Source organism: Piliocolobus tephrosceles, chromosome 9 (genome assembly GCF_002776525.5).
Source record: "Piliocolobus tephrosceles isolate RC106 chromosome 9, ASM277652v3, whole genome shotgun sequence".
Lineage (NCBI taxonomy): Eukaryota > Metazoa > Chordata > Mammalia > Primates > Cercopithecidae > Piliocolobus > Piliocolobus tephrosceles.
The window spans coordinates 95767454-95782564 of NC_045442.1; positions in this window are offsets into that span (position 1 = coordinate 95767454).

Consider the following 15111-nt stretch of genomic DNA (forward strand, 5'->3'; position numbering starts at 1 on the left):
GGTTAACAAACTGTACCTCAGGATCCTCCTTTTTCTCTAGATTTAATGTTCTGCATGTTTAATTTTTACACTAATCCCATTCATTGAGTACACACATCCAGCCTTTACTCCTTCTCTCTGGGGATTATTTCTAGCCTTCCCCTCTCACTACCTATACCAGTTTTCTCAATCAGGGTAGTTTTGCACCCCAGGAGACATTTGGCAATGTCTGGAGACACTTTTGATTGTCACAACTGTTGGCGAGGATGCTGCTGAGATCTAAGGGATAGAGACCAGGAATGCTGCTCAGTAGTCTATAATACATCCTATCCTATACTATCATATATCGTGTAATACACCCTATCCTATCATATATCACATCCTATAGTACACCCTATAATATCATATCATACAACATCCTATAATATATCCTATAATGTTGTATTATATCATATCGATCCTATAATACATCCCATTCTATCATACCATATTACATCCTATAATACACCCTATTCTATCGTATCTTATCATATCATATTGTATCCTATAATATATTATATATCATATGATATCATATCACATCCTATAATACTTTCTATAATATCATACCATATCACCTCCTATAATATATCCCCTAATACATGACAGCTCCACAACAGAGAATCATCTGGCCCAAAATGTCAATAGCACCAATGCTGAGAAACCTGACTCACACAGCATTGTTCATCCAGGCTTTGAGATGGGTAATCAGATGGGAAACCCTACCTTGGCTTTCCCAGCAGCCATCCACATGCAGACTAGATCCAGATCTTCCTTTTCATCAGCTTATGGAGGGACCTTAAACCCATGAGACTGCATGACTTCTTCTGGAAAACGAGTATAGATCATAATTTTTTAAATTGTTTCAGAGGTCAAAGGACTGTGACCTGAGCTCTTCCAACATGTAGGGGCTGAAGAGGGGAGGCAGAACCAGCAAAGGAGGTAAGACGGGGAGGTCAGACAGGCAGGAGGAGAACCAGGGCTAGGGTGTCCTGGAAGCCAGTGTTTCAGCAGAGTCAATGAAACCAATGCCCAGAAAGTCAGCAAGGCAGGGCTGGATTAGTAGCCAGTGGAGCCTGGGGGTGACTTTGGTAAGAGCTGTTCTGTGAGGCAGCAGTAGCAAAAGCGTGGTTGGAAAATATTCAAGAGAGAACCAGGGAGAGAACTGGGAGGCACATAGACAACTCTGTCAACAAGAATGCCCCCTAGGTGCCCCCAGCTTCTATTCCCCAAGTTCTCTTTGCTTACCCTTGGTGATATTAGAAGACACTTTCCCTCCATTGGGTATTTCAGGTGTATCTCCCATAGACAGCATCTTTGAGTTGGCCTGACACTTGAAGCAGCTCTTTCCAATGCCGTAAAGAAAAAGGTATTTTTTTTAAGTCCTGCTATGATCTCATAGTTTGGAAAATCGCTCCAGATTCAATATCAACCTTCATGCTAAATCCCCTTGCGCTGGTCAAGTGACCTCAATATCTGTCCTGTGGACTCATATCTGCACTCTGCCTCTCTGTCTTGGAACCACACTTCGTGTGTACTCTCTGCCTACATTTCTGTTTTCATTTTTTATCCTAAATTTTTGTCTCTTGGATTGACCCCCAACTCCTGACTCTACAACCTGTGGGCGAATCCGACCCCATCCCTGTGCCCAGGGCAGGCTTCAAGACACCCCAGCCCAAGGTAGCATTTCAAGTTCCTCTACTTCTCATTTTAGATTAATTGTACCTGTTTTTCTCTTATTTATATCATCTTGCTTTATATTTACTTTTACAGTGTTTGCATTTGTGTGTGCATGTGTTTGTAGACTAGATAGTTTGCTTTCCTTCCACAATGGTTCAGAAGGTGGTTCTGCTTTAAATTCTTATGGTGCTGATATGGTTTGGCTATGTCCCCACTCAAATCTCAACTTGAATTGTATCTCCAGAGCTCCCACGCATTGTGGAGGTAATATTCTATTACCTACCCCCATGCAGGGGGAGGTAATAGAATCATGGGGGTCAGTCCTTCCCGTGCTATTCTCATGATAGGGAATAAGGCTCACGAGATCTGATGGGTTTATCAGGGGTTTCCACTTTTGCTTCTCTCTCCTTTTTCTCTTGCTGCCACCATGTAAGAAGTGCCTTGCACCTCCCACCATGGTTCTGAGGCCTCCCCAGCCATGTGGAACTGTAAGTCCAATTAAATCTCTTTTTATTCCCAGTTTCAGGTATGTCTTTATCAACAACACGAAAACGAACTAATACAGATGGCAACCAAGTTTCCAAGGTCCTAAACATGTATTTAATTATCAACGGCAATGACAAAGCGATTTTTTTTCTCTTTATAGAAGATGAAAAACTTGGAACTTTTGATTCACTCATCATCGATCATGACTTTTATCAATGTCATTTGGGTGTATAAAGGTCATATTTTATGAAACGTAGACCATCTCTTTATAATATCTTTGTATGTAAAACTCTTATCAGGAATTAGCTATAATAGTTCACCTTACAGTCCTTTTCCAAAACAAGTTCTTAATTTTCTTTTATTTCTCATTGCTCTAGAAAATGTTTTTGACTAGTGCATCTAAGAGAGGTTGGAGGTTTTCCATTGAAATTTTTACTGAGATAACTGTAGAGTCACATGCAGTTTTAAGAAATAATACAGGCCGGGCGCAGTGGCCCATGCCATAATCCTAGCACTTTGAGAGGCTAAGGCAGGTGGATGACCTGAGGTCAGGAGTTCACCAGCCTGGTCAACACGGCAAAATCCCATCTTTACTAAAAATACAAAAATTAGCTGGGCCTGGTGGTGGATGCCTGTAATCCCAGCTACTCAGGAGGCTGAGGAAGGAGAATCACCTGAACTCAGGAGGCGGAGGTTGCAGTGAGCTGAGACTATGCCACTATACCCCAGCCTGGGCAACAGCGCAAAAACTCTGTCTCAAAAAGAAAAAGAAAAGAAAGAAATAATACAGAATAATCCTGTATTATCTGTTTCCCCCACTGGCAAGATTTTGCAAAAATTATACCACAACATCACCACCAGGATATTTATGTTAATAGAATCCACCAGTCTTATCCAAATTTTCTTAGTTTTACTTGTACCCCTGTGTTGGGAAGATGTAAGCACATGCACACTCAATACAATTTTATCACATGTGTAGATTTGTGTAGCCCCCACCACAATCAAAATACTGAAAAGCTCAATCACTGCAAGGATAACTTGTGTCACCTTTTTATAATCACCAAAAGAAAAAGGTATTGTGGTTTTAATTTGCATTTCCCTGATGGCTAATCTCCCTCTACACCCTGTGTGGTAGTTAATTTGATGTGTCAGCTTGACTGGATGGCAGGCTGCTCAGCTGTCTGGTTAAACATTATTTCTGGGTGTGTCTGTGAGGGTGTTTCCAGAAGAGATGAGCATTTGAATAGACTAAGTAAAGCTGATTGACCTCCCCAATATAGGTGGACATCATCCAATAGGCTGAGGGCTTGAAAAGCACAAAAATGTGGAGAAAGAGTTTTCCCTTGCCCTTTGCCTGAACTGGGATGGGACACTGACCCCCTACCTGTGGTGCTTCTGGTCCTCAGGTCTTTAGACCCAGGCTGGAATCTGTGCCATTGGCTCTCAACAGCTCAGACTTTTAGGCTGGGCCCTACGCCTCATGTCTGTAATCCCAGCACTTTGGGAAGCCAAGATGGGTGGATCACTTGAGGTCAGGAGTTTGAGACCAGCCTGGTCAACATGGTGAAACCCCCCTCTCTACAAAAATACAAAAAAATTAACCTGGCATGCTGGCGCGTGCCTGTAGTCCCAGCTACTCACAAGGCTGAGGCAGTAGAATTGATTGAACCCGGGAGGCAAAAGTTGCACAGAGCTGAGATGGTGCCACCGCACTCCAGCCTGGATGACAGAGAGACTCCATCTCAAAAAAGAAAACAAAAACAAAAAAAAAAAAGAAGGCAGGACTTTTTTTTAATTTTTTTTATTCTTATTTTTATCTTTTTTAAAGACGGAGTGCAGTTGGGTGATCTTGGCTCACTGCAAGCTCCACCTCCCAGTTTTACACTATTCTCCTGCCTCAGCCTCCCAGGTAACTGGGACTACAGGTGCCCGCCACCACGCCAGGCTAATTCTTTTTTTTTTTTTTTTTTGTTGGTTTTTTTTTTTTTTTTTTTTTTGAGACGGAGTCTCGCTCTGTCGCCCAGGCTGGAGTGCAGTGGCGCGATCTCCACTCACTGCAAGTTCCGCCTCCCAGGTTCGGCCTCCCAGGTTCACGCCATTCAGTCTCCCATGTTGCTGGGACTACAGGCGCCTGCCACCACGCCCGGCTAATTTTTGTATTTTTAGTAGAGACAGGGTTTCACTGGGTTAGCCAGGACTGTCTCGATCTCCTGACCTCGTGATCCACCCACCTCAGCCTCCCAAAGTGTTGGGATTACAGGCATGAACTAGCACACCCGGCCGAAGCTAGGACTTTTAACCTACACCAACAGCTTTCTTGGGTTTTCAGCTTGCAGAGAGTAGGGACTAATCAAGTGAGCTATTACCTTATAATAAATTTTTTTCTCTCTCTCTCTTTGGCGCGTGCGCTCTCTCTCTCTCTCTGTGTGTGTGTGTGTGTGTGTGTGTGTGTGTGTGTGTGTGTCTATCTCTCTGTCTCTGTATCTCCGGGGCTCTCCCCTCTCTTTCTCTATAACATTCTCTCTCTCTCTCTAGCTCTCCCCCCTTCTTTCTCTCTGTGTGCCTCTCAGTCTCTGTATCCCTCTTTCTCTGTATCTCTGGGCTCTCCCCTCTGTTTCTCTCTAGCATTCTCTCTCTCTCTCTCTCTCACTCTCTCTTGCTGTGTGTGTGTGTGTGTGTGTGTGTGTGTGTGTGTGTGTTTATCTGTGTGTCTGTGTGTTTATTCTGTTTCTTTGGTGAACCCTGACTAATACACTTTGCTCCTAACCCCTGGCATCCACTAATCTCTCTATTTCTTAAATGTATACATTTTTAAAATGTTATACAAATGGAATCTTAGAAACTTTGGAGATTGGCTTTTTTCACTCAGCATAATTTCCTGAAGACTCATCCACATTACTGAGTGCATAAATAATGTGCTCCTTTTTATTGCTGAGTAATATTCCACCATATGGATATAGCATGATTTGTTTAATGATTTATTTGTTGAAGGACATCAGGGCTTTTTCCAGCTTTGGGCTACTACAAATAATGCTGCTACGAACATTGGTGTACAAGTTTTTATGTGAACATAAGTTTTCATTTCTGGGAGATAAATGCCCAAGAGTGCAATTGCTAGGTCACAGGTAATTATATCTTTAAGATTTTTTTAAGAAACTGTCAAGCTGTTTTCCAAATGACTATACCATTTTACATTCCCACCAACAATGTAAGTTTTCCCACATCTTTGCCAACATTTGACATTGTCACTATTTTTTATTTTAGCCATTCTAATAAATGTGTAGTGATACATCGTTGTGGTCTTAGTTTGCATTTCCCTGATGGCTAATAATGTTGGTCATCTTTTTATGGGCATATTTTCCTGCTGTGTATTGACTTTGGTGAAATGTATTTTGCCCATTTTCTAATTGGATTGTCTTGAGTTTTTTTACTATTGAGCTTTGAGAGTTCTTTATGTATTCTAGATAGTATGCCTTTGTCAGACCTGTGGTTTGCAAATATCTTCCGTCAGCCTGTAGTTTGTCTTTTCACCCTCTTCACGTAGACTTTCACAGAGTAAACATTTTTATAATTTTGATGCAGCACATCATCAAATTTCCCTTGTATGGATTGTGCTTTGGTGTGGTATCTATAGGGTCTTTGCCTAGCCCTGAGTTCCAAAGATTGCCTTTGTTGTTCTCTAAAACTCTTAGAGTTTTACCTTTTACATTTAAGTGTGTGATCCATTTTGAGTTAATTTTTGCATAAGGTCTAAGGTTTAGGTCAAGATTTATATTTTGCCTATGATGTCCAATTGCTACTAAACCATGTCTTGGGCTACTGAGTTGCTCCATTTTACAGAGAAGTCTTTCTTTGACATCATTTATGATTCACAAGTTGTTTGTATGCACAAGACATGCATATTTCAGCTACAGCACAGTCTGTAATACTGTAACAAGGTATTATGTGTTCAGACAAGGCAGAAGTCTATTTCTCGTATATGCAAAAGTCCAGAAGAAGCAATCAAGACTTGCTAGGAAACTCAGCAGCACAGAGTGACCCAGGGACCCATGGCCCTTTCGTGTTCAGCCCCACCATCTCCTTGGGTACTGATTGCCTAACTGCCTAGGCTGACATCCAACACCTCACCCACATTCTAATCTGAGGGAACAAATAAGAGCACCCACCCAAGCAGTTTCATCTTGAAGAGAATGACTTGAAGTTCCACACATCATTTCTCTCCCATTTTACTAGCCTGCACTTAGTCATATGGTCACACCCAAGCCCCAGCAAGCCTGTGAAATGCAGTCTTTAGCTGGGAGGCCATTTGCCCAGATAAAACTTTCTGTCACTAAAAGGAAGAAGGGGAGAATGAATACTGAGAGACAGTTAACAGTCTCTGCCCCACCATGTCTCCATATTCCCCTTCAAAGTTCTCTGTAGAGGATGAAGTTTTCTTCTGGTATTTACTGTTTTAATGTTTTCTTATTATTGATGTTAAATGTGTTCTGTTTTACCAGTAAGTCTATCACCCGTACATTGACTGCACCCCTGATAACTGCCCTCTGTAACTAATATTTTCTCTCTTATATTTTCATCCTTTGACCTTTTTCCTATTTGTTCTCCTAACATTCTTCAAGTTTGCTTTCTGTGTCACTGGTTTGATTTTCCTCCATTACCAATCTATTTGCTGCCTCCATTGAATTTCTTGTTTATTCTCTTTCTCAGAGAAATACAGCTACTTCGAACATTCATTTTTTTAAAAGAAGTATAGGTGGATGCTTATTCCATGTTACTTTCATTTATAGGGAGATACCAATTACAGAGTACTTGCTCTAGAAAACGCTGATAGTGATGCGAACTATCATTTGATGTCAAGCTCCAAAAGAAGTCAAGCTTGATGGTGTCTCAAACTCACAAAGCAACTCTTAGTCCAAAGTCGATTAAGTCACTACAACCTTAGTCCAAAGAAAATTAAGTCACTACAAACTGATTTTGCTGGGGGAAAGGAGGCTTTGTTTTTGTCTTTCTTATTTTCTACTATAATTTGGAAGGTAGATGCTCTGCTGTGAATCCCAGCAGAATGGCCACCTTACAGAGAATGGTTCAGCAGACTCTCTGCTAGAAGCCTCATCTCTATATGAAACAGATAGATCCGAAAAGGAAGGCCTCTCTGCCGTCCAGGTCTCTGATTTATGTAGCAATCATATTAGAATCAAGCAAGGAGGTCTAATACATAGTTGAGAGCCAGTGCGGTGACACACACCTGTAGTCTCAGCTACTTTGGAAATTGAGACAGGAGGATCACTTGAGCCCAGGAATTTGAGGCCAGCCTGGGCAACATAGCAAGAAGAAATCTCTACCAAAACAAAAATTATTTTTAATTAGCCAGGCATGGTGGCATGTGCCTATAATCCCAGCTACTCAGAAGGCTGATGCAAGAGGATCACTTGGACCCAGGAGGTTGAGACTGCACTGAGCCATGATCGAGCGAGCCGCTGCACTGTAGCCTGGGTGACAGAGCAAGACACTGTCTCTAGATAGATAGATAGATAGATAGATAGATAGATAGATAGATAGATAGATAGAACAAAACAGTTGGGATCCTAAGCCTACTGGTTCACAGAGTTCAAGAAAAGCTGAAGAACTGGACATCCTGAAGTCCACTCAGCCCATTTCCTTTTACTGCTTGGGCCTGGATGAGGACCCTTGTACCTTTCCATGGCAGGAGTTCTCAGTCAGCCAGGGCGGGCGCCCCTCCTCCTCTTACTTTTCAGAGAGCCACAGCTCTCTCTGGAGTAGGGTCATTACTGTGTCTGGTTTTTGTTTTGTTTCATTTCGTTTTGTTCTTTGCATTCTAAGCCCATTGGCCGATGTTTAGCAGAAATTTCTTTAGGTTTCTGTTACGTGTACATATCAGAGACACTGATAGAGATAAAGAGAGAGAGAGGCTGGGAGGGATGGGGGAAGAGACAGGAGAACTGGTTATTTTAAAAGGTATTCACAAATGGGAGAGTTATACCTATGTTTTTAGGCTGCCCATTTACCCAAACGCACTGCCCTGCTACTTAAAATGTTTAAGTGTCCCCAAACTACAGTAAATCAATGGTCACCTACAGTGGAATCAGGAGATGATCTGTTTCCATTGCACTTCCTCCCCAGTCCCCAGGTTTTGCAGACTCCAAAACAGGCAGTACGCATGCCCTGGGGGCAGCACATCCTGTATGGCTCACCCATCAGCCAGTAGCGTTCCCGGTTCTGGACTCCAGGCTTGAGGTGGGCGGCAGGCATCCCCTCAGACCCAGGCTGCAACGAAATTCCTCATCTGGCTCTTTACTTAGCCGATGTGGTGTGTTTTTCCCCCCTAATGTTAAAACCAGGCTCAAGAATGGTCCAAAATAAGCAATTTGCTGTCATTAGATATTTCCCTTATGCCACAAAAAGAATTCACGCACCAGACCTATACCGTCAGGAATCCCGAGACATCTCACATTCAACCCAAACAGCCGGTTGCTGCCCATAAGGGCCGTTCAGCACCTTCGGGTCACTCATGAATTTCTTTAGTTATTCAGGAATTGAGCCGCTTTGAGAACTTTGGGTCTCTACTATGGCACGGAGCCAAGTATTAGGTTACAAGTGTGAAAATTCATCACAGCAATTAGGCAGGGAAGAGAGGTGTCAGGTTCAGGGTTCCTGGAGCAGCGTTGGGTTACCACACATGGATTACACAGAATATTGTAGTCAGCTTAGTGAAGGCTGGATTGGGACCTCCAATGCCTACATTTTAATTTCCGTAGTGGCTTTTAAACCCAAAACTGCTATTCTCTAAACAACAATGACCAAAATCAATACAGTTTTAATACACATTGGAGTTACCTGGATGTTTTCTCTGTTGCATTTTATTGAAAGGAATCTGACAGTGGTCATTTTCAATCATGCAAAACATATACTGAGCTCAAAATACAGCAGTCCGAAATGTTTTTAATCCCTTTACAACGCAGACAACACATCTACCTAAGCACATTCTCTTCTTTCACTTCTAGAAAGGCACACGCTGTGGGACCAGGTGCTAAACCATTCAGGAAGGGCAATAGAAGTTCAGCAAAGGAAGAAGTCTCCCGGGCACGGTAGTGGAAAAGCTTTAGGAGGAACTCAGGCCTTGAGTGTGACTCTGAGAGATAAGTGGGCTATAGAGAGGTGGCTGGGAAGGAGAAGACACAGGGGTTGGAGGAATGGCACGCCTGAAGGCATGGGAATCAATAATTCCATAAACTAGATGGAGGGTGATGCTCTAGGTTCTATGGGATAAAGAAAGAGAATAGTGTCTGTCCTTAAGGAGTATGAAACCTGGTTGGAAAATATACAGAATAAGTTAAGGATGCATTCCAGAATGAGAAGTGGCTGTACAAAGCACTTCAACAAGGGGGTTGCCAGGAGCAGAGATGGGATATGAGGATGGCTGAGGGCTGAGAGATCTGCACCAGGGAGCTTAGTGAGAAACAGAGTGGGAGGGAGTCAGGGCTCAGGGACAGGCAGCCGCAAAGCCAGACCGGGCTTGAATGTAACGAAGAAGAAGGAATCTGTGTGCATTCATGATCTAAGAGTCAGTGAAACAGAGGTAGAGCTTGTTTACCATAGAAGAACACCTTAACATTAATGCAATTACTTCAATCCCATTGTTTCATCTGGTACCCACAGCTACAGTGTAAGGAAGGTAGAGTAAATATGAAACCAGTTTAAAGGTAAAGAAGTCAAGTCTCAGATTTATCTGTAACACAACCGCGAGGATACTTGATTTCCAGTCATATTCTTGAAGGCCAGTGTTCTTTCTACTCTTGCTTATGTCAGTGAGACAGATTTGGATTTACTTAGCTTTTATAAAGGACCTCCTGTCTGTGTGACCTGTTCAACTTATGATTTTTTACGTTTTGATGGATTTATTGGAATATTAAATGTGTTCTCAACTGACAGTGGGTCAATTGGGAAGGAATCACATCATAAGTTAAGGAGCCTTTGCATGATCCCCAGGCTCTGATATGGTTTGGCTGTGTCCCCACCCAAATCTCATCTTGAATTATAGCTTCCATAATTCCTACATGTTGTGGGAGGGATCCTGTGGGAGGTAACTGAATCATAGGGGAGTTTCCCTCATACCATCCTCATGGTAGTGAATAAGGCTCATGAAATCTGATGGTTTTATAAAGGGTTTCCCTTTTCATTTGGCTCTTACTCTCTCTTGCCTGCTGCCATGTAAGACGTCACTTTCATCTTCAGCCATGATTGTGAGGCCTCCCCAGCCACGTGAAACTGTGAGTTCATTAAACCTCTTGTTTTTTATAAATTACCCAGTCTCAGGTATGTCTTCATTAGCAGCTTGAAAATGGGCTAATACAGGCTCCAATAGCACTTAGTAGGTGTCATTCAGAAGTAATGCAATGAGGGACTGGATTAAGTTGATCACAATGAGAAGAATGAAGAGGAAAGGGATAAATGCAAGAGAATAATCACTAAGATATGAAGACTGATTAGTCATTGAGGGTTAGGCACTTTTGCCTTCATGGGCCCTTCCTCCACAAACGGAAAGAAAGAAAAAAATGAATATTGTATATATATTTTATTACTACAAAGATGAATATATTAATATTACATATTAGAAAAAATATCTAAATTTTTTAATTTATATTTTAAAAGAAATTAAAACATTTTTATGGGCCCCTAAAACTATCCCCAGCTCTAGGCACTATGCTTACTATGAATAAATCAGTCCTGCAGTTGCAAAGATATGGAACCAATCTAAGTGCCCATTGACCAATGACTGGGTAAAGAAAATGTGGCATATATGCACCATGGAATACTACTTATCCATAAAAAGGAATGAAATAATGTCTTTTGCAACAACTTGGATACAGTTGGAGGCTATTATTCTAAGTGAGGTAACTCAGGAATAGAAAACCAAATGCTGTATGTTCTCAGGGTGGGAGGGGGTGAGGGATGAAAGACTACATATTAGGGAAAGTGTACACTGCTTGAGTGACACGTGCACTAAAATCTCAAAATTCACCACAATAGAATTCATCCATGTAACCAAAAACCACATGTATCCCAAAAACTTTTGAAATAAAAATAAATAAATAAATATAGGGAAGATTAGAGTTTTGAACGACTGCAAATTTCTAACAAGAGAACCGGGAAGAATGGTAACACCTCCAAAAGAATTGAAGAAGTAAAGAAGTGCCAGACTATTCAGGAAGTGCTGCAGAAGTTCAACAAAGGAAGACGTCCCAGGGGCACAGTAGCAGAAAAGAAGATAAATTAATTTGAAGATGAAGTTAATAATTTTGATGTTGGACTTATGGAACTTGAAGTGACTAAAGAAATCCAGATGAAGAGGGCCAGTAAGTAATTTGAATACAGCCTCTAGGTTAGGCATGTTTGGAAGTCAATAATGTAAAGTGAAACCATGAAGGTGAATGATTTCCCCAACCAAGCAGATTACAGCAGGAGGCCCTGGAAAGTAAGATCCAGGCTTATGAGATGCCCCATGGCTAAAGAGATGGAAGAGGCAAAGGAAGCAGCGGCATCTGGAGAAATGGAGTTCCCTGTGTCCGGAGGGATTGGTGGTGGTGTGACTGGGACTGTGGCTAGACTTTATTCGCAAAATGGAATCATTTGTTGTTGTTGTTGTTGTTGTTGTTGTTGTTGAGATGGAGTCTCACTCTGTCACCCAGGCTGGAGTGCAGTGGTGCTATCTTGGCTCACTGCAACCTCCCCCTCCCGAGCTCAAGAAAGTCTCCTGCCTCAGTCTCCTGAGTAACTGGGATTACAGGCACCCGCCACCATATCCAGCTAATTTTTTTGTTTTAATTTTTGGTAGAGATGGGGTTTCACCATGTTGGCCAGGCTGGTCTCAAACTCCTGACCTCAAGTGATCCGACCACCTCAGCCTCCCAAAGTGCTGGGATCACAGGCATGAGCCACCATGCCTAGCCTCAAAATGGAATTCTAATCAGAAGTGGCATAATCATGAAATTGAAATGCAGACAGCAGCCTTATCTCATTCACCCTTTCTTCCTCTGTCCTTACTGTCCCTAAATACCTAAACACACACACACACCTCCAAACAAAAACATTTGCTGAATGAAGATACACAGACCGGAGATTGAAGGAAACAATCTGTTTACTCAGCAACCTAAGGCAAGCAGAGCAAACTTGGCAAAGCAAAAATTACAAAAGCACATTTATGGTTAAGGCATGAGCAGATGAAAAAATGTGAAGTGATTTCTTTCACTTTGAGAAAAATGTCTCTTGTTGGGTAAACCCCTAGTTCCACTGTGTGTCATCCAAATCATAATCATCATCGTTGCTGGTTTGGTTGAGGTGGGTATAGATAATGGTAGTCATACTTAGAATTTGTTGTGAGGAGCTTGTTTTCTGTACTAACATTTCCTTACAGAAAATTCCCACTGATGAAGATTGCAACACATTTCTCCTGAGACTATAGATGCTAGGTGTTTTGGTGCAATTGCAGTAACCCACTCAGAAACAGATGGATTTGTGAATGATTGATGGGTGAACAGGGAGGTGGCTGTTTAAGGTCAGTCATCTGAATCATGTCCTGAGAGAGTTCCCATGGAGTTACATAGGATGAAAATCTGGGCCAGTATTCACATGCCTGATTATTGAAGTAAGAACAGCTGCATTTATTTCAACATTCTCAGCCTCACACATACATACATGCCAGTGAAGCTCAGAGGTTAAATTGTAAGAAGAAAAACATAAGTAAGATAATAAGACAATAGAACTGAAAAAATATCCTGGAAAATTAAGTCCATGCTTCAGCTAAGCTTGAATATAAATCTAAATGAATTACTCAAATCTAAATAAATTATAAATAAGTCTAAATAAATTATAGCACAGAGGAGAAGAAGGAAAAATGAAAGAGATTGTGAGACATGGAGGAAAAAACACGAAACCCTAATGCACATCTAATTAGAATTTTAGCAAGAAAGAGTAAATGTGTGGAATACAAAAAATATTTAAGGAGATAATAGCTAAAATTTTTCCAGAATCAGGTAAAGCCATAAATCTACAAATAAAAGAAACTGAAAATATAATAAGTATAATAAGCAAATAAACACAAAGAAAACAATATTTATAGTGAAACTGAGGAACAGTTTTAAGAGAGAGGAAGAAAAGATCTTAAAGGCACCCAAACAGAAAACATAGATCACCACCATCAACAACAAATTAATTAGACAGACAGCAGACTTCGCTGTGGCAATAATAGAAGACAAACAGGGGTGGAATATCTTCAAAAAGGTGAGATATTTTCCATTAATACAGAATGATATATCGAGCAAACCTCTCCTTCAAGAACAAAATAATAACTACAATATCTTCAGATTTTAAAAAACTTGAAAAACTGCTAATAGAACAACTTTCAGAGAAGAAAAATGATTCCAAAAGGAAAGTCTAGAATATAAGAAAGGGTAAGCACAATAGCAAAGATATGGAATCAACCTAAATAGCCATCAATGGTAGGCTGGATAGAGAAAATATGGTACATATACACCATGGAATACTATGCAGCTATAAAAAAAGAATGAGATCACATTCTTTGCAGGAACATGGATGAAGTTGGAGGCCATTATACTTGGCAAACTAATACAGCAACAGTAAACCAAGTACTGCATGTTTTCACTTGTAAGTGAGAGATAAATAATGAGTATAGATGGACATATTGATGGAAACAACAGATGTGAGGGCCTACAGGAGGTGGAAGGTGGAAGGAGGGAGAGGATCAGGAAAAATAGCTAATGGATATGAGGTTTAATACTTGGATGATGAAATAATCAGTACAACAGACTCCCATGATGCGAGTTTACCTACATAATGAACCTGCACATGTACCTTTGAACTTAAAAGTTAAAAATAAAATAAGAAATGGTGAGCAAAGAAACTGGTAAATGTGGAGAAAACTACACATAAGAAATACAAACAATCAAACATGATATTGATAAGATCTCATTTGTGAGGATTGCAAAACAGAAGTTGAATCTAAAAGACAGCAACAATAGCAGATGGGTGTGAAGGTTGATGGGATCTCAGTTATAAGTTCTTGTATTTTTCTCGAAGAGCATGAAAGGTATTGTTTTTTTCTACATTTAATATGTATAACTTCAAAGGAAACCAGCAAAGAATAGAAATAAAATTGAATCTCCCTATCGTCTGAGATGAAATGAAATAGTTGTGGGGAATACAAAAGACAGCAAGAAACAAGGGGGTAAAGCATAGTGAATTCAGGACAAGCCACGATTAAATAAAATAGTAGGTGTAAACGCAAAGGTGTACAAAACTCACCAGCCAAGAGACATGGGATGATGACAGTCTCTTAGAACAGATGAAACCCAATCATGGGAAATAAAGAAAGCAAGACCCAGAGAGCGAATAAGCTGTTATGGGAAATTATAAGGTATGTCTCTAACGTAGATGCTACAACTGCGAAAAATAGAGAGCCAAGAGGGCAGTGACACAGTGATGCAGCAATGCAGACAGGACACGGTTGGAAGCCCCAGTCTCAGCCCTGTGTGATCGTGGGCAAATATTTAACCTGAACTTCATTCTCTAAAGCAATAGAGTTGAGATAATAATAGCACCTACTTCATGGAGTTATCTTAAGGATCCTATGAGATGTTATAGGTAAGCACTTAGTATGGTGCCTGGCACTAGGATGAACACAGAGAAACTATTGTTAGTGTGGCCTGGGGGAAGGGGGATCGGTCTTATATTGTGGAAACCTTTGGATCTGAGGAGGTAATAGGTAATAGTAGAATTAGGGGAGGTAAAACAGTAAGAAGGACAGAAAATAGAAAACCATGAGCAAAGCTTGAGACAAACTGTGGAGATGAGATACAACTGGCCCAGGGCAGCACACAGGTGGGCGGGCTG